Source organism: Balaenoptera borealis (genome assembly GCF_965194805.1).
Source record: "Balaenoptera borealis genome assembly, chromosome: 11".
NCBI lineage: Eukaryota > Metazoa > Chordata > Mammalia > Artiodactyla > Balaenopteridae > Balaenoptera > Balaenoptera borealis.
In genome coordinates, this window is record NC_138868.1 from 91,239,148 (window position 1) to 91,266,558 (window position 27,411).

At 39.2% G+C, this 27,411-nt stretch overlaps 1 protein-coding gene and 2 pseudogenes across 3 annotated transcripts in view; 1 reads left to right on the top strand and 2 right to left on the bottom strand.

The window, feature by feature from the left end:
* Positions 1–27,411, top strand: part of RDX (radixin) — a 652,052-nt gene that overhangs the window by 283,495 nt on the left and 341,146 nt on the right. The window lies entirely within an intron of this gene.
* LOC309606644 (mitochondrial inner membrane protease subunit 1 pseudogene) lies at positions 434–1,106 on the bottom strand (annotated as a pseudogene). Its single transcript has one exon. The product of its transcript is annotated as a mitochondrial inner membrane protease subunit 1 pseudogene (transcript).
* On the bottom strand, positions 434–26,404 carry LOC309606062 (elongation factor 1-alpha 1-like; annotated as a pseudogene). Its single transcript, XR_014249651.1, has 3 exons — positions 23,484–26,404; positions 18,522–23,130; positions 434–1,599 (listed from the first exon to the last, which is right to left on the bottom strand). The product of XR_014249651.1 is annotated as an elongation factor 1-alpha 1-like (transcript).

Consider the following 27,411-nt stretch of genomic DNA (forward strand, 5'->3'; position numbering starts at 1 on the left):
AGTGCTGGTGAAACTTGTCAAGATTTGCTTTACTCTCTTCCTGTAACCCTGTACTTCCAGGGAAAACTGAATTGGTTTTTAGTGAGATCTTCTGATCCTGTTTATCCTTTACCTTATAGGTGAGATAATCTTCCTTGTTTGTTGACAACATGCCTTCCTTTCAGTACTGAGGAATTGTTTCCTATATTTTACTTTTATGATTTTGTCTGTGTCTGGGAAGAGATTTGAAACTAGTTGTTCCACTGTTACCTTCCCTAGAATTTAAAAGATTAAGAAGAATTTTTACATAAATTGCAGTTCATCTCCTTCTTAAGAATAAGAAAGATTTCTTTGCAAATTCTTCTCAGCATGTGGTTTAGCGCATTCATTTTCAATTGATTTATATTAGCTTTCTTTAGACTTGCCCCCCGTCCCCCAATTTGGGAGTACTTGGTTTTTTTTTTTTTTGAATACTATTTTATTGGTAAGTATATGATTTCAGTGACAATAATAAATTCACTTGAACAGGAGACAATAAGCAAGTCAAAGAATAAATGCTTGCTAATCATTGTGAGATCTGTAGCCATTTAAGGCCTTCAGGTAGAAATCCAAATCACTTAGAGGCCAAATCTTAAAGAAGACACATCCTCTTATTAGCCCACATGGAATAGGTCCAAAGTATCTGCAATCTGTAGAATTGTGTAGATTACCACCTTCTAACCAAACATGATCCATTGGCACATAATTATAGCTTTTAAAGAAACCTGATGGACTATTGCTGAGGATTTTGTCTCCTTTCAAACCAATTACTCTTTTACAAATATTTGATTTTGGATCACTTGGGCTTTTTGCAATCACAGTGTCACCTTTTTGGATGTCATAAAAATGTCAAGATTCTCTGCAAATTGGCAAATATTTTAACATCTGAATTTTTAATTGTAGGCTCCATTGATAGTCCAGAATACATGACAGCATCACCGACATGTTCAAAAACACAATGAGCTACACAGTTATACTGAACAGTATAGCCAACAAGTTGAAGGGTTTTTCCCAGAAGACCATGAAGCAGAGACTTCATGCAGACTCTGCCGCCATTGGCCATAACTCTATTCTGCAATACATTCAATTTTTCAAGTAGTTGCAGGGCTTCTAAAAATAAGCATCTAAAGCATGTCTCAAAACATTATGGGTGATGTGTAGTTTCAGGATTTCTCTGGCCCCAAAGAAGCCCAGGATGCTCTCATCCAGGACTCAGGTGGTCCTTTCTCAGGAGGCTGGTCCTCCACAATGCTCTAACCATGATAGCTCTGAAGAGGTTAATTGTGTACCTGAGGGAAAGGAGAGAGATTGCAGTGAGTAGGCATGTTTGCAACCACGCTTCTCCCTGGGCCACTTGTTGGGGCTGATGGATGGCAGAGCCATCAATAACGTGCTTGACCTCACTCCCCTCCATACCCTCAGGGTTCCAGGCCACACCTCCTACTCACTTACAGACACAATTTGTTTTGTAGATTATCTCTGGCAAAATTTTATCTCCCTGGCTTCCCTGTGCCCTTGAGATTGCCATTGGGTATGTTCCCCCATCCATCAGGTAATGAATATCCAAAAAGGGAAACAAATCTGAAATACAATTGGGAAGATATATCTACTGCAAATAATAATGTAATACAAAAACAAATATAAAAGATTTTTGGATTATCTTTGCTGCTGTACTTCATTGTTAGTGTAGATGATGTGCTGGCTCTAACAGTGTTGACTTGTGCATTATTCTATAATTCTTCGCCCCTATTTCTGAAGTAAATTCCTTACTGAAATGATTTCATGTACCGGCAGTAACATTTCAGCTGCTTTCAACACGGCACCTTAGCTGTCTTTCTGAGTGTTATCTTTTAACCATTCCTACCAAATGAAATTTAGATTTTGAATGTTATTATATTTACATCATTTTAAAGCTTTTTTCTATAAAATGTATGCATTCTAACTTATTTTGTAAGGAATTAGGAGTGGGGTCCTAGTTTAGAACATTTCTATTTCTTTCTGACTGTTAGTAAGCTGTTACAGAAAACTAATGAGGGTAGCTTACTGTCTTCAAGTTACATCAGTTATTTAGTGAATTGAATGAGAATACATTAAACTTAATTTTAGAATGTTCCTTCTTATAAATGTATCATGTACGTCATAGAGACTTAGCAGCCCCACTAATATGGGAAGTCAGATATCACTCCCTTTGCGGGGTCAGGTTTAATTGAATCTTCGAGAGGGAAGTAGGGGACCACTAAAGAAAACTCCAAGTGATTCATGTAGCAGTATTTATAAACCTCTGAGTCAGTAATGATTCAGCACTGAAGCACAGTTCTGAGGACGCTGCTTGGTTAAAGAGACAGTGGTGTGAAATTAAAGCTGAGACCACTTGTAGTTCTTATTTGTGGATATGTGGCATTACGAGCAGACAAAACATTTGGCCCAAGACCCTTTTCACTCCAGGTTCATCTGTGTAATTCTTTACAAACTTGAGAAGCAAATTTAAACTCTTCCTCCCAGTTGCTTTTTGAAAAATAATACAAACAGAAAAAAAGGTATCTTGTGTAAGTTTATTTGAAAGTAAAATTTGGGCCAAATTATATTAAAAAATACTACTAGCATTTCTTGGATACTTTATACCAACTGTATTACAACTATGCTGTTTGTCTTATAATACCCGTTTTACAAATGATGAAACTGAGGCTTAGAGATGTTAAAAGCTTGCTGAAAGTAATATAGCTAATAAAAAATTTTCAGTCAAGATTCAAACTCAGATACTTGCTGTCAGACAGACCAAAGTTCCCTATACCATGCTGTCTCCTGTGCAGGAAAGAAGTGAAGCACCATGTCAAATGAGCCAAACTGCCAAATTCAACCTGGGTTAAAAGTAAACTTCCTAAAATTTTAATCAGTGAATAATGGAGAGAACATCAGAAATCATTTTGAAATTTTGGAAGGTAAGAGCGTGATGTAAATGAAGACAACACTTCTCTGTCTTTGGTTTGAAATCGGTACAATTATGACCTTCAATTGTCATTCTTTTTTCTTTTGAATTTTAAAGACAGATTCAGGGCAACTTTGTCATATTTGTGATGACTGCTATGTGTGTATCAGAGAATTTTTCTTTTAGAATGAAATTGGATTATGATGAGTTTCCCCAGTAGAATATGTGGGGGACCAAGCTTATGACATCAGTTGGCAATGTGGGGACAGATCCATCAGGCTCAGCAATATTTGGCAATGCAGTGTGTTCTTCCAGCCTCCCAGGACTGGATTCTGTTTTATGTAGCCCCCATCCCTCCAGGTGAAATCTGATTCCTTGAATGACTGGACCATTTCCATTGCTGGTCAAGATGTATTTGCAGAGTGAGAGGTGATGGCAGAAATATATACTTTCAGCATGGATAGTTCTTAGTAGTATGGGGGTGGGGAGATTTCCCTGGTGGTCCTGTGGTTAAGACTCCGTGCTTCCACTGCAAAGGGCACGGGGTCGATCCCTGTTTGGGGAACTAAGATCCCGCATGCCCTGCAGCGTGGCCACACACACACACAAAGTACAGAGAGGAAGCCATAGAGAACAGAGGTCCCCACACATTTGAATTCACAGAGTTATACATCTTATATTCATCATACTTTAAATTATTTGGGGGGGGGTCTATTGGGTTGTCAACGTTTTATTTTTCAAGTAAGAATATTGAAAAAAAACTCTGCCATCTGCTATCATTTCATAAGAGAAAGGCTACTTTAAGCTATAAAGAGGAAGGACATAGTATCAGGATAAAGAAAAAGTGTCTAAATGGAATAAATTTAGCTTCACTAAAAACTCACTTTATTGTATTAATCTTTTTTTAAAATTAATTAATTAATTTATTTTTGGCTGCGTTGGGTCTTCATTGCTGTGCATGGGCTTTCTCTAGTTGCAGCGAGTGGGGGCTACTCTTCGCTGCAGGGCAGGGGATTCTCATTGCGGTGGCTTCTCTTGTTGTGGAGCACGGGCTCTAGGCACGTGGGCTTCAGTAGCTGTGGCTCATGGGCTTAGCTGCTCTGCAGCATGCGGGATCTTCCCAGACCAGGGATCGAACCTGTGTCCTCTGCATTGACAGGCGGATTCTTAACCACTGTGCCACCAGGGAAGTCCCTGTATTAATCTTAATACAATAATTTTTCCTCAGCCTGATAGAAATTAAGTCATGGGTCAGAACTGCCTATGGACCATTGCCAGACAACCCCAAAATGTGGAGCATTTGGAAGCCACACGAGTCCTAGAACTCTGGCTCACTCACTAGACCTCAGGGAAATCTTGGGGAAAAAAGTGCCCTAAATAAAGAAGCCCAGAACAGGGTCTTATACATACTGTGTGCTCAAAACTCTTTTGTTGTTGAAACTGAAGAGGGATGAATGTTTGCCAAGTGCCAGGATTGAATCTAGGGAGTGGCTAGCAGAGGACAGAGAGGACTCCGGTCTCCCTTCAGGACACCCACCCCTTTTACCCCACTGGGGTAACGCATTAGGGGTGAGGACGCAGTGTGAGGCTCAGATGGTCCTGTTGGAGGCCCAGGGTGGATGGATGGCCTGAGGCCGTGCTGCACCAGTAGGGGATGGAACATATCCTCAGAGGGGCCCCAGGGGCCCTCCATTCTGCTCTCTGCCTGGTGGGCCCTGTGATGCTTCTTGCTGGGTTCACTTTGGCCTAAGGGAGAGTGTGCAGTGTGGTAAGGAGATCACGAGCTTTCAAAACAAGACCCTGTTGGAATCTTTATAAGTAAACTTAATACCTACAGGCACCCTTCTTCTAAGATTAACTGCACCTGAGGGGATCTACCAAAGCATAAACATGGCCACCTACACTAAACACAGGAACAAAAATATAAAAATGATATAATAAAAGTAATTATTAAAATAACCTTCTATAAAGTTAACGTTTATGTAGCATTTTTAAAGAAGATTTCTAATGGCGTTTGCTTCATATATTTAGCTTTTTAGATATTTGGTACCTACAGATTTGTGACTGTTACATCCTTTTAATAAATGGTGCCTTTATGTTTTGTAACCTTCCTCTTGCCCTGATGAATGCTTTTAATCTTAAATGCTGCTTTGCTAATAATAATTGTATGCTGCTTTTCCTCCTTTCCTTTTCTAAAAAAAATGTATTTTCCTGATACCTGTTTGCCTACTTCTTTCTTTCCAACATTAAAAAGAAACTTTTTTTTCCAGTGTGTTTTGAAAATAGCCACATCTACTTTTTTTTAAAAATCCAATCTGACAGTCTTTGTCTTTGAAAGGTGAATCCAATCCCTTCACATTTAACTGAAAACAGATATTTTTGATTTTATTTCTTTCATTTTACCTCATGCATATTATTTATATTATGTTGTTTTTCCTCCCCCACCCCCTTAGCTTTGGTGGGTTGATCAAACTACTATTAGTTGTCTAGCTTTTCCTTATTAAATTTAGAGGTTCTATCACATTACCCCACTCTTCTAGGTATTACTCTCATTTTGTTTATTTCTATTGAACCACTTCTTTCTCTGCTATCAGTATGAAAATAAGGTACCGATCATATCTCTCCATGGAAGTGTTTTATTTTCTCACTGTCTTCTTTCACTTTTATAATGTTTTCATTTCCCTACTTGTTTCTCAGGTGAAACCTTAAGAAAACTTCCACTTCCCTTCTCTACTTGCTCCTTCCTCCCTTCCCAAGGATTTATGAGATCATTTAATACTTTTAGACTTTTTTAGGTTTTCCCCCGTAGGTTGTTTCTTCTCTTTATATGATCATTGTTTAGCACTTATATTACAAATTCCCAGGTATTCTATCATTTTCAATTTAGGTTTAAGTGGAAAATTAAGTATATCTAAGTGGAAAACTGTACACACACACACAAATGCAGAGAGACAGAGACTCATGTTCATGCTATTTCCTCACCTCTTTGTGCCCTACTGGGGACTCTGTTTTGATTATCTTGTTGTCTTGGAGTCCTTCCTGAAGCATTACCTTAGATGGAATATGGGGTGATGTAAGTCCTGGATTCCCGCATATTTGCCCACTTCCTCTCTCACCCTGACAGCTGGCTTTCTCGGGGGGGATAGGATTTGGGGTCGGCATCCTCCTGCCTCAGTGCTCTATGGGGGTAATTCTTCTGTCTAGTGCCTCAGTCCTATTTGTGTTGGCCCTTTCCTTTGTATGTAACACAGTTTTTATGTGTGACAGCTTATGCATTTTCTTTATGCTTGAATTTAGGAATTCTGCCTGGATATGCCCAATTGGGTTTAAAAAATTTTTTTTTTCCTCATCAATTATGCCTGGAACTCAATGAACACTTTAAATTTGTAGACTTGAGTCTTTCTTCAAAAAAGGGAAAATTTCTTCTGTTATTTCCTTAATTAATGCTTTCCTACATCTGTTCCCTTTCCCTCCCTTGGAAATTTCATTCTTCACATGTTGGGTCTATGCATCTGTCCTCCAAGCCCTTTTTAAAAATTTCTCTTATGATTTCCATCTCTTTGTGTTTTTACTTTCTGTGTTGAGATAGGTTTTGCTTGATCATACGGGTCCAAATTCAATCCCCAACAGAAAATAGAAGCTCCTTCTATTCCATCTGTGGACTTTGTAAAGTTAAAAAAGAAAACAAAACAAGAAAAAACTCTTTGAATTCCAGAGTCTGTTTTTTTTTTTTTCCTTCATATATTAGAAGTGAATTTCTTTGAGCACCATTGTTATTATCATTTTTTAAATCTCATTCAAAAATTAAAGCTATCATCTTTCCTCTCCAGCAGTTCCGGTATATAAGGAGCTGCCAGTTTTAGGCATTCTGCTTGTTTTCCTCTCTCTGGTTGCTGGGTGCTGTAGGTGCTATTGTTATTTTCTTTTTCCTATGCATGGCTCCATTCACCCCTGGGATATTAGCTGGGCAGTTAAGGAGGCTCTTGAATGATGGCAAGGCCAGGTAGAGGCAGTAATCTGTGCTCCATCGAACTGGTGACGGCAAGCAGTCAGCCCTTGCTCATGGAAAGTTCCGTGTGTATGTTGCTGCTCAGGAGGTTCCCCTGGACAACTCTCCTCTAAGCAGTGACTCGGGGATTCAGGTACCTTCTATCTAGTGGATCTTCAATCACTTGGGATCTTTTCGGGATCTTCTGTGGGATCTAGTAAATACAGTAAATTCTGTACATTTTAGAAAGTGATGAGTACTATTAAAATAGAGCAGGATAGGGGCTTCCCTGGTGGCGCAGTGGTTGAGAATCTGCCTGTTAATGCAGGGGACACGGGTTCGAGCCCTGGTCTGGGAAGATCCCACATGCCGTGGAGCAACAAGGCCCGTGAGCCACAATTACTGAGCCTGCACATCTGTAGCCTGTGCTCCGCAACAAGAGAGGCCGCAATAGTGAGAGGCCCACGCACTGCGATGAAGAGTGGCCCCCACTTGCCGCAACTAGAGAAAGCCCTCGCACAGAAACGAAGACCCAACACAGCCATAAATAAATAAATAAATAAACCCAAAGTTAAAAAAAAAAAAAATAGAGCAGGATAAAGAGTGTGTATGGATGTATTGGGAGTATGTATGGGGGCATAAAAATGTTTAAATAGGAATGATCAGAGTGGGCTTTATTAGGAAGCTGACATTTGCGAAAAATGTCAGAGTGTTGACACATGAGGATAACCAGAGCGAGAGCATCCGAGGCCAAGAAGACAGCCAGTGCAAAGGCACTGAAGTGAGAGCAAGTCTGGAGTCCTCGGGGGAGCAGCTGATGTGGGGGGAGTGCAGTAGGATGAATATGGAGACTATTAAGAGATGGGGCTAGGGAGGTAATGGAGGGCCTGATCAGTTAAGAGCTTACTGCAATAATCCCGTAAGAGTTGGTTGCGGCTGGCTCTGTGGTGGTGGCCGTGGGGGTTGGGAGGAGGGGGTGTAGTGTAAAGCAGTCAGACTTTAAATATGACTTGCAGGTAAAGCCAAAAGGAGTTCCTGACTGATTTGAGGGGCAGTGTGAAGTAAAGAAAGGGATTAAGGAATTTATTTATTTAAGCAACATTTATGTAGCACTTACTATGTATAGGCATTTGACAAATACTGACTCATTTAATCCTCATACCACCCTTAAGGGATATCATTATCTCATTTTTAAGATTAGGAAACAGAAGCACAAAGGAGTTAATAAAGTAATTTGCCCAAGGCCACACAGCTAGTGACGTATATCGGATTTGAACCCAGGTAGGCTAGCTCCAGAGTCTATAATCTTAACCATCATTATTCTGCCCTTCTTGTGGGGATTCTGACAGTTCCTGAGAATGTCAATTCCAACTGGACCTTAAGCCACTAGGGAAATAATCACAGAATGGTTCTCTGCATCCACTGGGTCCATGAAAGACTTAGGCCAAAATTACATTTATCACCTGACTTCCATAGGTCCCCATTTGGTCTTGTAGGCCACAGTAGCATTTTGGGTTCTTAGGAATGAGTGTCAACTCAGAGCCAGTCTTCAGTAATCCCAGAAAAGTTTGGGTATTTCCATTTCCATAGTGCACAGTCATCCTGGTAAATTACCACATTCCCTTTGGGGAAGACTGAAAGGAAGATTTATGGTACTTGTGGCACTGGGTCCTTCCTCAAAGGGATCTATGACATTTTAGTAGGACCTCTCTTGGGAAAAGAAAAAAAAAAAAACTCTTACTTTAAGGAAATTAGACACAAATTCTGAGATTTTGGGCTTGAACAAGTGGAAGGATGGATGCTATTTACTGAGATGGGAAAGATTATGGGTGATCCAAATTTGATGGTGGCAAGGAGATCATGAGTTCTGTTTGGGGCATATTAATTTTGAGATATTTTTTAGACATCCAAATAGAATTGCTGAGTAGATGGTTGGATGGATAAGACAAGATTTCAGAGGAGAGGTCCAGCATGGAAGTATAAATCTGGCAGTCATTAACATAGAGATGGTATTTAACGCCATGAGGTCTCAAGTGAGAGTGTGGAGAAAAGAGAGAGGTTCAAGAACCAAGCACTGGGCTTGGAGAAGAGGATAAACCAGTAAGGGAGGCAGCCAATGTGTGTCCATGAATTCCAAGTGAAGGAAGTATTTCCAAGAAATTGAATGCTATCAGTTGTGTCAGATGTTGCTGATAATGCCAAGAGGGATGACTGAGCATTGACCATTGGATTCAGCAACATGGAGTTCATTAATGAGCTTTTGGGGAGTGGTGGTGGAAAAGCCAAATTAGAGTGTGGTAACAAAATTGGAGGAATAAATAATGAGTAGTGAATAGTCAAATCTTTCAAGAAGTTTTGCTAAAAAGGAGAACAGAGAAATGGGCAGCAGCTGAAGGGGGAAGTACAGTCCAGAGAGGACATTTTTATAAGATGAAAAAGAAAAAAACATGTTTACATGTGTTGGAAATGATCCAACCAATAGACAAGGAAAAATTGATGATATAGGACAGAGAAGGGGACTTTCCTGGAGTGATGCATTTGAATAGGTCAAAGGCTGTTTACTTACAAATGTGAATCAAAGCATAAGCTCTAAACCACAGAGATTTACTCTAATTCCCCACTCTTCCTCTTCTTTTTTTCCCCTGCTAGGTCTTCATTGTCAAATCTTTGTAAGAGTCATGAGTGCTTATGAACCACTACGGAGAGGAACCTCCATCCTTAGACTTATGTTTACATCAGTGCAGACCCACTTTATACTTGGAACTTCACAGTATGGACTCTGAGAATGCCATTTGCCATGGCTTCAGACAGAAGGAGGTGTCTAGGAGGGGGCAATCACTGAATTTTAAGACCTAGGGAATATTTGGTTCCATTTCTCATAGCATGTTGCTCACGTCCTCCACCTTTATATATATTAATCTTGCCCCTGAATATGCTCATGGTGTTTAACTGAGAGAGACCACAGTTTCTATCTTCCATTTAAAGCACCACTATAGAGCCTTAGGCCAGCTGTCCCCTGATCTTCACTGTGGTCATCTGCCTTTTAGTATCCTTGATGTTCATTCATTTTCTATTTATTCTATCACATTATCTATTAATCTACTTTAACTAAATATTACACTGTTAACAATTGTTTAATCCTCTATTTATTCCGCTTAGAAATCAAGACCCTGTCAGGTAGCTTTTGGCTTAAGAAAATTAAAAATTGGAAACCTTTAAGCACAAATAATTACAAGGTTTAATTCTCTTTTTCCTTTTATTTTTTCCAAAGCAAACATTTCTTTTTCAGTATTATCTGTAATATCGTGCAAAAGTAGATTCCTGGTGGACATAAAGTTGAAGTATTCTAACTGTGGCATGATAGTACAATTGTCTGAGGCTTCATGAAAGAGAAAGACTATTAGATTCTGAAAAATCATCTCCCACTGGCTCTTGTCTGCTGTTATTCTGGTTATTCAATCTCTCTGTGAATCTAATTCTTAATTTAGGAGCTTCTAAATTCAAACCATGGTGCATTTTGTGCATCTGGCTGAAGTCACTGTGGGCAGCAGCACCACTGTGCCCAACCGAGAATCATTTGAGGGAAGTGAGGACACGGTCACACGGGTCCCTCGTGCTTGCTGTCTGCTTGCTGAGATGCCAGCCTCCTCCTCCAGGTGATGCCCTTGTTGAGGAGGCTTTGTGCCTTCTTTACCTCCTTCTCTGCAGTGCCCAGCACAGTGTCTGCCTAGATATAGAGGCACCCAAGAAATATTTGTCAGATGAATAAATACATTATGTAATTAATAAACTATATAACCTGGTTGTCAATTTCTGCCTGAAAGTAGCTTGCAGTTGAGAAGATGGAAAGGTAATATATTAAGTTTTCAGCTTCCCTGTAAATAAACTCTATTGATCATCCACTCCAATTCCACTCTCAACACTTCTACCCAAATGATCTTTTTTTGAATGTTTAGTGAAAAGCTTCTAGCAGAGACTGTAATCATTTTCTACTCTCTACCAGGACCTGCTTTCTGTGAGTGTGGACCGCTGCCCCTCACTTCAAAGCCTTTGTAGACACCCACCCCTCTGCCTGGGATGTCCTTCCTCTATCCGTCCACCTGACAAACTCCTGGGCAGAGCGGCTGAGAGTATTAGCATAAGAAGCTATTGTTGCAACCAGAGGTTTTGGTTTAACCAAAAGTTTTGGTAGGTGGTTTTGATTTCACCTATCTCTTGTGTGATAGGTACAATTTTTAATTTCCTAGATCTCAGCTATTTCCTTTGTAAAATGTGGGTAAAGCCTGATCTTGATGGACTAGTGTGAAGATTTAGTGAGATATTATATAAACATGGCACGGTTATAGGCCCTTAGTTAGTGCTCAGTAAAGATAGCTGCTATCACCACCAGCAGCACCACCACCAGAACCACCATTTTCACCATCGTCATTGTCATCCTTCAACAGTCAGTTCATAGATGCTCTCCTCTGTGAAAGCCTCCTAGACTCTGGGCAGCATTAGCTATTCCCTTTCATGCATCCTTGTAGCACATTATACACCCAGTTCTCATTGCATTATATCGTCTTTGTTCCTTTTCATATCGGTTCTCTATGGGGCTGAGCTACTTACTGACAGTAACCTTGTCTTATTACTGTCTAACCTTATTAGACAGTAACCTTGTCTTAACCTTGCTCTCTAGTATCTAGCATCTAACACTGGGCCTGTCACCTAAGATTAGCTCATTAAATGTGTATTGAATGACTACAGGAATAAAATAAACTTTTACTTAGGCATAAAGTTGGCATTCACCATATATCCGAAAAAGTAACATGAAAATGATAGACCCAAGTCTGGGAGACTGAATACAGGTGTAACAATAGTAAATATGGAGATTCAGTAGGATCATATCATTTGTAAGATCTATGTGCAATTATAGTAAATTGGGACTACTTTAAACAACAATATACGAGGTAAATTTATGTTCATTTATACCACTTGGAATATTATTTTAAATAATTGCAAAAATTGTAGGGTTTTTTTTTTAACATGTTGTTGGATATGTCTTAATTTTTTTTTTTTTTTTTTTGAGATGGTTTTTTGGTCAAGAATGCAATCCCTGATCAAAATATTACCTCTCTGAGAGACTGCAACTGCTTTAAACTTGTTTTATTACAAGGTTTTTTTTTTTTTAATTTTTATTAATTAATTAATTAATTAATTAATTTATTTATTTATTTTTGGCTGTGTTGGGTCTTCGTTTCTGTGCGAGGGCTTTCTCTAGTTGAGGCAAGCGGGGGCCACTCTTCATCGCGGTGCACGGGCCTCTCACTATCGTGGCCTCTCTTGTTGCGGAGTACAGGCTCCAGACGCGCAGGCTCAGTAGTTGTGGCTCACGGGCCCAGTTGCTCCGCGGCATGTGGGATCCTCCCAGACCAGGGCTCGAACCCGTGTCCCCTGCATTAGCAGGCAGATTCTCAACCACTGCGCCACCAGGGAAGCCCTATTACAAGGTTTTAAGGCACTATTTTTTTTTTAAGAAAAATGGAGTCTGCCTGACTTTCATTATGTTTAGAATCATCATTCAGTAGTTACCAACTCTGCAAAACTTGAGGTCAAGGAGGCAAGTATGAGAGATGCCATTTTGAATCTCTCTCTCCTTATGGCACTCTCTGGTCACTCTCAACAACTTCTTCATCTCCTTCTCACCTCTGAAAGGCTAAAAGCTGATACCAGGAGTTGGAGATGGGGGGATGATTGCTCAGCTGATATTTCAGTAATTTCTGTTGATTTTGTGGGAATTAATTGGAAATATCTAAGCGGTTAGAAGGTTTGACACTCGTTCCTGCATTTATTACAGAAACCCAGATTTCTGGGATGCCTGGGCTCAAATTTGCTTGGATAGCATTTCAAAAGAAAACAGAGGTCGTCTTGAGCTTTGGAGACCCAAGTACATGGTGACTTGGGAGGCCATCGATAGTAGAAAGAACATGGGCTTTGGAGTCAAGGAGGTCTGCAGATGTAAACTCAGTTCTGTCACTGCTAGTGTATTCATTTTTCTAAGCCTTCATTTCCTGATCTTGTATCTAGGTAATTATAATATCTACTTGTAAAGGGTTCTGGTGATGAATAAATATGATGATATCCATTAAGCGTCTAGCATAGTTCCTGGTCCATTTATTATTCAATTTCAATATAAAAGGAAGAGATTGGGGAAAAAAAAGAAAGATGAAAAGGGAACCTATAGATTGAAAGAGACTTAGAGGACACATCAACTAACTGCATATATGGAGCTTATTGGGGTCCTCATTTTAACGACTGGGAAATATACTGGGAAGTTTAAATGATGAGTAGACATTTGATGATATTAAGGAGTTATTAACTTTTTAAGTTGTGATCATGGTATTGTTATGTTTAAAAAAATAAGTTCCTAACTTTTAGAAATACATACTGAAATATTTATGAATAAAACAAAAATTTGCTTATAAACATTTCCACAATAAAAAGTTGTACCTATACACTGCTCTTTTTAAAATTCAAGCCTGTCTATATAGATACAAATAAAATTTTGCAAGCAAATAAAATATTCCTGCACATGTGCACTGGGATAAATTAAATGCCAGGCAAGGTTCAGGCACATCTGCTCTGTTTCTACTCTCACTGGCATTAATAATCATGTGGGAAAGAGTAACATCGTGCTGTGATATTTCACTGTAGGTATTTTTGGTGTTTTTTGTATATCATGAGTGCTTCTTTTCTGACATTATGAAATAAATGCAAGCAATTCTTAGATACTGTAATTCATATTTAAAATAAAAATTAGCACTATTCCTCTTTTAAGCCTCTAGATTTGTTTAATTTTTGACCGTCCTAAGATTGCAAGGTGAGCTGTCAACAAATAAATACACTTTCAAAACTACTGGTCTGTGGAAGTCATGATCTTATTGCTTCTGTACAACCAGAACAAAAGAAATATTATGGATGCTAAGTTTGATATAAATCTGAATACACTCAAATACAAGATTTTGTATTTATCTGTGTATTATTCTCATTGACTGACTATAATAACAAGTTATACACTTTGGGGAAAAACTGTCTAGCAGGAGAGGAACAGACGAAAACAAGGTTTGGTTCCTCTGTGAAATGATCTCACTAAGCTATCTTCCTCAGATGTCAAGGATCACTGAGGTGGGAGTCACTCCTGCCTGCCCTCCCATTCTCACTGACAACCACACCTTATATTTTAGAAAAGTCAGGTTAATGTACACTCTTCTCTTTGCTTTCTGTGCTGATGTCTCCTAACTCTTCATCAGCATAAGCTTCACCTCCTTTTCTCCAGCTTCAGAGGAAGATGGTCTCTTTTCATCAATCTCCTGATTGTTCTACCTTTACTGTTCATCTAGGTTTGAAAAAAATTTCTTTTTTTACATTGTGGTAAAACACACATAACATAAAACTTACCATCTTAACCATTTTTGAACGTACAGCTCAGTAGTGTTAAGTATATTCACAGAAGTCTTTTCATCTGGCAAAACTGAAATTCTATACTCATGAAGCAATAACTCCCATATCCTGAAGTAATAGTTCAAACTTACTTTCCTGGCTTTCTTACCTCTTCCTCACCCACTACAACCAAGATCCTCTTTGTTTACTTTACTTTTCTCCAAGGTCTGCTAGCAGACCCTATTTTTTGGTAGCATTTCACATTCCCACTCCTACCCCCCCCCCAATCCCCCCACCACCACAGTAATAACACTCTCCTGGCTCCACTCCTGTCTTACTGAATGCTCCTTGTTCGTTTCCACTGTTAAGTGTTGCTAAATGTTCCATTGCTAAACATTCTCTAAATGTTATTATTTGTTGGCTTCTTTCTGCCCTTGGCTTTTATCTCATTCTACACCCATCTTGGGTAATCTCACTCACCCACTCCCATGACCTCAATTTTGAAGTTTCCCACATCTATATAAACTCCAACCCAGGTCCCTTGCAAGATTTATTTTATTACTACTCTGTGCCAGACACTCTTACAGCACTACACTTTCAGAGTTGAATAAGAGAGACATGGACAAGCTAAGTAGCTGCAAAAGAAGCTCTGCCTATTATAATGATAATATCGTACTTCTTTTTTAAACTTATAATCATATTCTAAAGCCATCATTCATTATTTTTTTGGCTTCTGTGATGCCACAGTATCTTTTTAAAACCATATTTACATCTTCTTCTCAGCATCCAGAGCTGGTTTTTGGGTATCCTCCTATCTTCCAGTTACACCATCTTCTTGGTGTCCCACCCAGTCCCAGGGCTTTCGAAACACTACACAGGGGTGAATTTCAAATCTTTATCTACAGCTCTGACCTCTCCTTGGAGCTCCAGACATGTACACCCATTTGTCTACTTGACATCTCCTCTTGGATTCAATAGTTATCTCACATTTCACATGGTCCCATAGAAATTCCCATTTTCCTCTCTCCAATCTGCTCCTTTCTCAACAAATATTTCCAACATCCACACATTGCACATGCTGAACATTCAGCAGTGTTCTTTGATTCCACTTTTTCTCTTGTTCCCCACGTTTAATCTACCACCAAGTCCTTTTTAACTCTACTCACACGTCCCAGTTCCCTCTGCTTCTCTGCATCTCTACTGCCATCACCCTAGCCCACCTGATTGATCCCTCCCATGAGGACGACTGCAATAGCTTGCCAACTTCTTTCTACTTCTGCTCCTGTCCACCTTCCACAAAGAAGCCCATGATCATCTAAAAATATACACCAGACCATATCACTCGCCTGCTTAAAACCATGCAGTGACTTCCTATGGCGCTTAAAATAAAACCCAAATCTGTTGCCTCAGGTCACATGTCCTTTGAATTCTAGTCTGGGTCTACCTATTAAACTTAGTCTCTTACCCCTCACCATCTTAACGCTGTTCACTGGCCTTGTTTCCATTTCTTGAGCTGGTTAAACTTTTATCTTCTTAGCTCCAGCTGTCCCTTAGCCTGGAATGCTTACCCCCCAATCATAGAATGACTGTTTTTTCTTGTCATTCAGATTCTGCTCAGAGAGGTCTTTCTTTCCATGTAATTTCAAGTAGCCATTGGCCAGTCTCTCTTATGTCAGCCTATTTTCATTTTTGCACAGTGCTTAACATTATCTTCTATTTTTCTTGTTTGTCTCTTTACTTGTCTGGTAATTATCTATCTGCCTCTGCTAGGATGCTCTGTGAGACCAGAGATCTTGTCTCTTTGGTTCATTCCTGTATTCCTAGAGGTAGACAGTATCTAGTACTTAAAAGGTACTTTTATAATGTTTGAATGAATGAATAAAATGTCTCCAGACCTCAAACTTTCTAATTCAATCTCTAAACAGCTGCCAAAGTGAGCTCCTCAAACACCTGTCTCACCAAGTAATTCCCTACTTGAAACATTCCAGAGATGCCACATTGCCAAGAGAATATAATCCACACTGCTCAGCACAGCGCACAAGACACCACATGACCCGGTCTCTCCTTGCCTCTCCCATCTCATTTCTTACTCATTTCTTACTCTTACTCATTTCTTACTCCCACTTCCCATCTCATTAGGCACCTGCAAGATGCCTAATGACCAGCATGTCCAAGATGTCATGCTGTTTCACGTTCCTGGGTCTTTGATCCACTTTTTCAAGTCTGGACTGTCCTTTCTCCCCATTACTCCTCTCACTCCAACCCCCTTATTTACTCAGTTTTTAAGATACAGCTCAGGTCAGGAAGCCATTCTGACCCCCCTGTTATCCCAGACTCCAATCTTTTCCTCTATCAATTATACTTGCCTCCATAATAGCTGCTTAACTCTTAACTGCTCCTACTTGCTTTCATGTCTGTCTTTCCACTTGGATTATAAATTCCATGAGGGCAGGCATAGTGTTATATATCTTTTCATATTACATATCATAGTGTGTATATAATTCTATTCCCGGATATGACTCATGGTTGGCACTTGCACATGTTAGTTGACTGATTCACTGAATATATGGGTCAAATTATATTACTTATCATAAAAATGCAAGAAACTTGAAAATGCTTGATATCACTTGCCATTGGGTTAACAGATGCTACTCATTATGTTGTGTTTACTGTAGCTCAGGCCCCACTGCATGATAACTTAGATGAGTGAAGATGAGTGTTTTCAAACTCTTAAGGAAAATGTGCTCTGGGAGAACATAGTCAATTTATCGCCTAAAACCAATTCTTAGATCATCACGGCGGAAATGAATGGGCCTGACAAGAGTTTGAAATACTAAAGGAAAAGTTGATTAAAGAAGGCTTCATGAATGATTAATTATAAAATTTAATATCTGTGGGAGAGAGTTTTACTGACATTTAAATAAATGCCAACAAAACAAGCTGCAGTTAAGCACTTGCCATAGCAAATAAAGCATCATCAAGGTATTTGTTCTGAATCACAATTATATAAAAATGGAATGTGCAACTCTGAAATAAATGTTCATTTATTAGGTTAGGTGTGACTCATTGGTTAAAGTCTTACATTTTGGACACTTGTTTTTACATGACAATTGCAAGTCTTGCTATGCAAAGGTGAGTGTACTACACCTCCTTTCTCTGGGCTCCCAGCCCATCTTCAGTCTACTGCTTTCTGGTTTCCAGTTATCTCTGCTTTAACTGACACCTTTTCATAAAGTCTCCAGTGACCTTCTGATGAACATATCCAATGCCCCAGGTTACTCGAATCTTTGGGGCTTTTAATCCGTTGATTCAATTAGTATTTATTTATCATCCACTCTGTGTTAGTGTTAGGCACTGATGTGACACATGGTAATAAAAAAAAAAGAAAGGACCCTCCCCTCCAAAAACCAACCAAACAAACGAACAAAAACCCACCCAAGAAAATCCCCAAACACACACCCAGACACACACAGGAAACCAAGGATAAAAACAAAAATCAAACCAAACCAAATGACAAACTAAACAACTAAACAACAGACTAAACTACAAAACAAACTTGGTTCCTGACCTCAAATATTCTATCATCTAGTAAGAAAATAGACATTAAATAAATAAGTACAGAGATAAACATTTAATTAAATTGTGATGAGTGCTATGAAAAGTGAAGCACATCATGTTCTGAGAAACTGTAACAGGGTACCCAATTTGAATTGAGGATAAAGGCAGAACCTCTGAGGAAGAGACTTGAAGGAAGAGAAGGGAGAAAAATTCCAAATAGAGAGAGAAAAATAAATAATAGCTTGGAAAATATGTTTGGTTGGCTAACACATGAAGAATATGAATCCTGTTTGGCTTGATCATTTCCCCAAAGCAGCACATGAGGAGGAGGAATTGTCAGCTATCACAAATAAACTAAACAGTCATGGGGATACACAGGATACAGTCAAAGAGAAAGCATTCTGGAGCCATATTTTAAAGCAGATAAGAGAGACTAGCTTGCAACATTTTCTTCATTTTTTTTTTTTTTCATTTTTTTTTTTTTTCATTTTCTTCATTTTGAGGTAATTCAGAGAAAAAGGAGAGAAAGCCAAATTGCTTAAGCATACATATAAAGAATGTGGAGTGTATTATGCAGATACGCCATCAGAAGAAAGAAAAGAAGTTAGGTACCTGTCAAGACACTGATTCTGCTACATTCCATCCAACACACAAGGGAATTTCTGGGAAGCTGTTTTTCCTTCTGACATATAGCAGACCTTCCCTTAATCCTTGATGGTACATAAATGTTGGGCACATCCATGGCCTCAAGGTTGGGGAAGATGAAGTCATTGGCTGAAAATTGTGTTATACGTCTAGGATTGCAAACAATAAGTATGAAAGAGAAACTGATAGGTTTTGCAGAAATGAAACTTCCTTTGTGTGGTTAGTACATGTGATTAAACAAGAACTGCAAAGTGTACTCGCCACCCTTTTTGGGCTTTTCTGGATCTTTGGCACTTTCATTCCTTGTACAGAAATAGGGGAAAAGTCTTTCTCTTTTTAAAAATTAAAAAAAATTTCCTAAGGCAGTAGTTCTCAACCTTGTCTACACAACAAGATTACCTTGGATCACTTTGAAAATTCCATGTGCCTTGGAAGCACTTCAGGACCTCCTTATCAGTGTGTATGGGATGGGTTCAGGGATCAATATTTTAAAAAGCTTCCCAAGTGATTCTGATGTGCTGCCAAGTTTAAGACCTATTTTAGTAAGTAAGTCTTTATTTATCTATTCTCTCTTTCTTCTTTTTAAAATAATCCCTTTTCTGAAAATTAAATGAGCGTTGAAATAAACCCCAAACTTAAATGATCAGATTTCTTAAAATAAAAAGGAGGAGCTTAGAAACTTCCACTAGAATGTTTGTGATCTTACTGTCCTGCCCTCAACACCCTGCTTTGTAGGTGGTGATGAGTAGCTGGGCCACAGGTCCCCATAGGTGAGTCTGACTTTGGCTGGAGGACTTGTTAGGGTTTCCCAAATATTCTCACTCACCACAGCCTCTGTACGACTCCAGATGTCTACAACGGTCTTCTGTCTAGTATTCTCTGCCTTTGACAGACCACATGTCCTAACCAGGCCTTCTGAAAATTGGGCCCCTGGAGCCATACCAGCTTCCCCCATTTGCCATTACTTCCCTTCACTTTGCTCTCAGTTTCCTCTAGCAGATGTCAACACACAGGTGTACAACCCTTTATCTGCAACCCTTGGGGCCACATGGGTCCTGGAATTCAGCATGTCTTAGACTTTGGAAAGGTAGATTCTGCATTCCACATCTTACATACTTCCCTTAGTGTGGCTGGAGGGGCACCCTGTAATCAAGCACTTGCATGTTCTTCAGGAAACACAGGATTACTCCCATGAATTGGGATGAATAAGGACTACAAACAGTCTGTCTATTCAGTTCAAGTTTTGCCACCAAATGATACTGCTAGAACTTTATGAATAAAAAACTTTAGGAATGGAGGACCTGTGGTAGCTGCATTATTTAAAACTTGTTTTGCAAGATTGCCTTTTCACTGACTTTACTGGTTTTTCTCATTGCTTATAACAGAAACATTGTAACATGAAGTTAAACGGATTTCCATTGTCAGTTGCTTTGAGTGTTAATACTTTCCATTTGGTCAGAAATGGAAACCCCAGATAACCCCAGATTTTTTTGTTGGGGGGAGAATAAAACTAAAATAGATTAAACAAACAGACCTTTAGAAGCTGTTACCATTGAACCCTGGTGACTCAAGTTCAGAAAATGAAAGAGCTGACTTAAACCTCAGGTGGGCCATTTCACCCATGGTCATCTTAGTAACTCTCTTCAGCCTTCAGCTGTCTTTCCCCGCTCTAATTTTACGTTATTTAGTCTTCATAGTTGTATTAGCTGAATTTCTGTTATATTGGCCTTCCTCATATCTGTCAGGACATGGGGCTGGGGGTGTCGGGGGGGGGGGAGGTGGGCATGTTGTGGAGACTGAACTGTTAAATATCATGTGACCTCGTTGTTTTCACAGGTTGGTGAGGCCCAAGAGAACTCTGAGTTATGTGTATCTATTTCCCTATTAGATTAGCTACTCTTTAAGAGCAGATTTTCTTCCCTGTGTGCCCCTTAGATCATGTGGTATAGTTCATGGGTGGTTTAAAAAATCCTATTGTTTTCTTCATAGTTGATAGTACAATTTCTTTTGGGAATAAGTGGTCTTAAAAGAAGAAAATACCTTGGAGCATTTGGGTATGAAAAAATAGGCCCACCGTAGGATTCAGAATGTGGGGCAGAACAAATGGAGGGTAGAATGACTTTCCATTAAAAAAAAAAAAAAAAATGATGGTGGTAGGAGGGGACAGAAGGGAGAGAGAATGGCTGAGCAACGTGGAAAATCAGCCAAAAGACTCTCTAGAACAGAATGACTATTAATTCCAGTTGTGATGGGTCATCAGTGCAAACCCAATCTATTTCTTAATTTCTCTAAACTTTTTGTAACATCTGCTACACAAAGGCTTTGTGTGCATAATTTTGTTTGTGTGTGTGTGTATGTAAAACTAAGAAAGGTAGCTGAAAAACCCATGCAGTAACGAGCAAGCTGCAAGATACCAAGTGGAGAACAAGAAGTCAGCTGAAGCAGGAGGTAGTTATGAGAACATAAGCCCCTCAGGAATGCACAGAAATCTTGGACAGGGATTTGGACTTTCAACATGAGGTATGCTGGAGACCAGTCTTGTCTAGATTTTAAGAGGCAAGTTGACCCTGGATGTCATCTAAATTAAGTAATAAATGCTCTACAAAGGTTACAAATGACATTACAAAATGATAAACACTGGACTTAGCAGAATGTTACAATTATCTGTAAAATGGAAAGAGTCCTGGAGAAGAAATTCAAAGTCCTGAGTTTGAATTCTTTTTTTTTTTTTTTTTTTTCTTCAACTCCCAGCATCTTTATTTTTCCTAGAATCTAGATACGATGAACTCTAGCAGGGCAGTTATTACTATTTAAGCCTTACACTTTAGATTCTTTAAACTACTTCAATATTTGTAAATCTGAGAATGCACATTCCAATAACCGCAAAACTAAAATTTGAGATTATACCAAAAAATTTACTCAATGTTGATGTGACTACACAAAATTTTGTGTGCAACACATGGACTTTAATATTGCAGAATTTGGCCTTTTTTTAAACTGAAGTATAGTTGATTTACAATGTTGCGATTGTTTCAGGTGTACAACAAAGTGATTCAGTTATATGTATACATACATATATCTATTCTTTTTCAGATTCTTTTCCATTATATGTTATTATAAGATATTGAATACAGTTTCCTGTCCTATACAGTAAATCCTTGTTGTTTATCTATTTTATGTATTGTAATGTGTATCTGTTAATTCCAAACCCCTAATTTATCCCTCCCCCTCCCCCTTCCCTTTGGTAACCATAACTTTGTTTTCTATGTGTGTGAGTCTATTTTTGTTTTGTAAATAAGTTCATTTGTATCATTTTTTAAGATTCCACATATAAGTGATATCATATGATATTGGTCTTTGCCAGACTGACTTCACTTATTCTGATAACTTCTATGTCCAGCCATGTTGCTGCAAATGTTAATATTCAGTTCTTTTTAATGGCTGAGTAATATTCCATTGTATATATATATACCACATCTTCTTTATCCATTCATCTGTCAGTGGGCATTTAGGTTCCTTCCATGTCTTGGCTATTGTAAATAATGCTGCTGTGAGCATTGGGGTGCATGTATCTTTTCAAATTAGAATTTTCATCTTTTCTGGATATATGAATTTGGCCTTCTTACAAGAGCTTAGATATAAACAAAAATACTTTTTGCTTGTCTGTCCTAACCTATGAAGGGTTGCAACCAACAGACTCCCTCCCACAGCTTTTCACTGTGTCCCTAAAAAACATAGATGATTCTTCCTCTTAGACAAGGGGGAAAAAAACCCAAAATTCCCACCCACAAAAAAATGTTAACCCAGAATTATCAAATTTTGGTTTCAGCAAATAAAACACCAAAAATAGTTTATAGGAAACACTTACTTAAATCTTTTACCTAAGTAGTACTATAGGAATTTACAGTCTTGACCAAAAGAGGACACGGGTTTCTCATTAAACTTTATTTTAATGGGTCTCAAAATTCTGTGACAGATTTTCGGTCAAATTGTTTCTATTAAAAATTACTGATTTTAAAAACTAATAACTTAAAACTGCCATACACACGCAAAAACAAGTGGTCCACAACACATTTTCCTTTCTTTCTGAAAGTTTTACGATGCATTATCATTAACCAGTCTTTTACAGTTAAACTTAAATGGCCAACAGAAACAAACAGTCCTGAGAATGTTCTTCCACAACTGATTAAGACTTGGGTGTCAGGTATTAGGGATATTATTCACTTAGCCTTCTGAACTTTCTGGGTCATCCACTGCTTTGATGACACCCAAGACACGTCTGTCTCATGTCACAAATAGCAAAATGATCCTGAGGAGGATTGTCAGAAAAGCTCTCAAAATACATGGGCTTTCCAGCAACTATATGAACCACGCCAGCATCACCAGCTTTACAGAATTGGGAGCCATCTTCCAGCTTCTTCCCAGAATAGCAGTCAACCTTCCTCTTCAGCCCAGCAAACTTGCAAGTAACATGAGCTACTTGACAATCCTGCACAAGTGCATAGCCAGCACTGATTTGGCCTGGATGGTACAGGATAATCACCTGAGCTGTGAAGCCAGCTGCTTCCATTGGTGGGTCATTTATTTATTTATTTATTTTTGGCTGCGCTGAGTCTTGGTCGTTGCGTGCAGGCTTTCTCTTGTTGCAGAGAGTGGGGGCTACTCTTTGTTGCAGTGCGCGGGCTTCTCATTGTGGTGGCTTCTCTTGTTGTGGAGCACGGGCTCTAGGCACATGGGCTTCAGCAGTTGTGGCATGTGGGCTCAGTAGTTGTGGCTCATGGGCTCTAGAGAGCAGGCTCAGTAGTTGTGGCGCACGGGCTTAGTTGCTCTGCGGCATATGGGATCTTCCCGGACCAGGGATCGAACACGTGTTCCCTGCATTGGCAGGTAGATTCTTAACCACTGTGCCACCAGGGAAGTCCCTGGTGGGTCATTTTTGCTGTCACCAGCCACAGTGCCACAACAAACATCTCTGACAGACATGTTATTGACATTGAGGCCCACCTTGTCCCAAGATAGAGCTTCACTCAAAGCTTTAGGATGCATTTCAACAGACTTGACTTCAGTTGTAACGGTGACTAGAGCAAAGGTGACCATTATGTTGGGTTTGAGAACACCAGTCTCCACAGGGATGGTGTCAATACCACCAATTTTGTAGACACTAGACACCCTGGAGGAGCAGACGCAAGGGTTTGTCAGTTGGAATACTTGGTGGCAGGATGCAATCCAGAGCTTCAAGCATTGTGGTTTCACTGGCATTGCCATCTTTATGACTGACTTTCCATCCTTTGAGTCAAAGCATGTTTGTACTTGGCTGCAGCATGTTGTCACCAATCCAACCAGAAACTGGCACAAATGACACTGTGTTGGGGTTGTAGCCAATTTTCTTAATGTAGGTGCTGACTTTCTTAATGATTTCCTGGTATCTCTTCTGGCTGCCGGGTGGCTCAGTGGAACCCATTTTAACACCAACAATTAGTTGTCTCACCCACAGTCTGTAAGCCAGAAGTGCATGCTCACAGGTCTGCCCATTCTTGGAGATCCCTGCTTCAACTTCACCAACACCAGCAGCAGCAGTCAGCGTAGCACAGTCAGCCGAGGGTGTGCCTATAGGCATGTTTTTGGTAGTCTCTGTGTCCTGGGGCATCAATGATACTACTTGCTGGTCTTGAATTTCTAAAGGGGAATATCAGTGGTGATACCAAGCCCACGTTCAGCTTTCAGTTTGTCCAATACCCAGGCATACTTGAAGGAGTCCTTTCTCATATCAGCAGCCTCATTCTCAAATTTTTCTTTGATTCTTTTGTTGATCCCACCACATTTGTAGACCAGATGGCCAGTGGTGGTAGACTTGCTCTAATCTATGTGTCTGGTGACAACAATATTGATATGAATCATTTTCTTTCCCACTTTGGCTTAGATTTAGTTGTGATACTTGTGATCTGGTGGCAAATCTGTTGTGAAAAAGTAGGTTTGAATTCTGTGGCATTAAGTAATTATGTGACTTTGGGAAGATGCTTAATTACTCTGAGCTGCAGTTTTCTTACCTGTCAAAGAATAGAAGAAATTAATTATTGGTTCTCTTATCTGTAAAATGGCTCCAATGGTAACTAAGATGCCTTAGGAAGGAGCACAGAATTTGGAATCAGGAATATACACATAAAATATACCTATGTTTGCATACTGCTCTTGCCACGCTCTGGCTGTGTGACCTTCAGTGAGCTACTTAAATTCCTAAGCCTTGGTTTCTTCATCTATAATAATTAAAAAGTAGTAATAATAACACCTATGCCTCAGATGGTTCTGAAAGGATTAAATATTTTAGCCTAGGTAGAGATGCTTGATAAATATTAGGCCCATCTCTTTCAGATTTAAATTCAATTTCTTTGCTCAGTTTCCTTCTTCATGGCCTTGAAAGAGAAAAATTTCTGGTTCTGTTTTGCAGGGTGGCCCAACTTCATACCAACTTACCTCTGTTGAGCAGAAAAGGAAATAACATTAATTCATCTTTGCATTTGCCAATTATATGGAATTTAACAGCAATATTAAAATCCATACGCTGCTATGGTTACTGGTATAATGTACTAAGTATTAACTGAGAAAGCTCTATTTAAGAATGGCATCCAGAGAGGTGGTAAATTTTGCCTACAGATTCTTTCACTGCTATGTAGCTTCTATATCTACTGTAAAGATAATACTTTCCCAGTGTCAATTAGAAGTCCCAAGTCTCTTTGTATTAATAATCCTGGAAGACACAGTGGTAGTGGAACTCTTGCTCACTTTTTTTTCCCCTGGGAATAATTGGAGGCTGTAGCCATCACCCACCTCACTCTTAACCCCAATAATCTAGGAATAACTCCATTTAGGTTTATAGTAAAAGGCGGCCCAAAGCAAAGAAGGTATGAAACGCTCAGTTTTCCTATGCAAATGGGAAGTCCATTTCTTGATCTGGATCATGCCCTAACTTTCTTCTCACTAAATAGCCAGCCATCATAAGGATGCCTTGGACAGGACTTTATCTCACTAAATACTGCTTTTGCAGTATTGTTGAAGAACAGCTAGAGCAAGGGCACAAGTCTGTCTATCTTACTTCTGTCTATATTTCTTGGGTGCCTACACTTTCTGTCTCCCTAGGTTCCTAGTATCATGAAAGGGGAAAGGGAGCTCTTCCCAGTACCTAAGAAGTGTTGATGGGCCACTTTTTCTGTCCTAAATCTTGTATTTCCTATTGGCTTCATGACATATCCATTTCAGCCACAGTGTGTATCTGAGCTTTACCTACCAAAGAAAGTTAGATTTAGGGGAGAGGGTCTGAGAATGGGTGGAAAGCAATGTACAAATATATTATTCTTAATTTTGGTTCACATTTTCAACTGTTATCTTAATGGGATGACTATATACTGCATTGACCGAACCCCTTTATAATCACTCCTAGGTTGAAATGATAGTGCTAAGCTGATGAAGAATTTCAAAATGATTATTGTATTTCAAAAGATGCTCTTCTAGGCATTGTGTTAATATGTGCTGCCTATATTTCTGACCTAATATTTCTTTTTATTTGTATGATTATGAAAGTTTCTCTACCATGTTGTCATTAGGATGGTAATGGAGAACAAAGATAGTTGGTGCTGATTCAATTTATTTTGCCCTGGAAATACACAATGCCCTAAATTATAAATATACCTTAAACTGAGAGGTTCAGTGTTTCAGTGTAGATATAACATCAACACTATGTCTTAGATTTTTTTTTAAACATCTTTATTGGAGTATAATTGCTTTAAAATGGTGTGTTAGTTTCTGCTTTATAACAAAGTGAATCAGCTATACATATATATATATCCCCATCTCCTCCCTCTTGCATCTGCCTCCCACCCTCCCTATCTCACCCCTCTAGGTGGTCACAAAGCACCGAGCTGATCTCCCAGGGCTATGTGGCTGCTTCCCACTAGCTATCTATTTTACATTTGGTAGTGTTTATATGTCCATGCCACTCTCTCACTTCGTCCCAGCTTACTCTTCCCCCTCCCCGTGTCCTCAAGTCCTTTCTCTACGTCTGTGTCTTTATTCCTGTCCTGCCCCTAGGTTTGTCAGAACCATTTTTTTTTTTTTTAGATTCCATATATGTGTTAGCATACGGTATTTGTTTATTTCTTTCTGACTTACTTCACTCTGTATGATAGACTCTAGGTCGATCCACCTCACTACAAATAACTCAATTTCGTTTCTTTTTATGGCTGAGTAATATTCCATTGTATATATGTGCCACATCTTCTTTATCCATTCATCTGTCGTTGGATGCTTAGGTTGCTTCCATGTCCTGGCTATTGTAGAGCTGCAATGAACATTGTGGTACATGACACTTTTTGACTTATGGCTTTCTCAGGGTATATGCCCAGTAGTGGGATTGCTGGGTCATATGGTAGTTCTATTTTTAGTTTTTTAAGGAACCTCCATACTGTTCTCCATAGTGGCTGTATCAATTTACATTCCTACTAACAGTGCAAGAGGGTTCCCTTTTCTCCACACCCTCTCCAGCATTTATTGTTTCTAGATATTTTGATCATGGCCATTCTGACTGGTGTGAGGGGATACCTCATTGTAGTTTTGATTTGCATTTCTCTAATGATTAGTGATGTTGAGCATCCTTTCATGTGTCTCTTGGCAATCAGTATATCTTCTTTGGAGAAATGTCTATTTAGGTCTTCTGCCCATTTTTGGATTGGGTTGTTTGTTTTTTTGATATTGAGCTGCATGAGCTGCTTGAAAATTTTGGAGATTAATCCTTTATCAGTTCCCTCATTTGCAAATATTTTCTGCCATTCTGAGGGTTGTCTTTTCGTCATGTTTTTGATTTCCT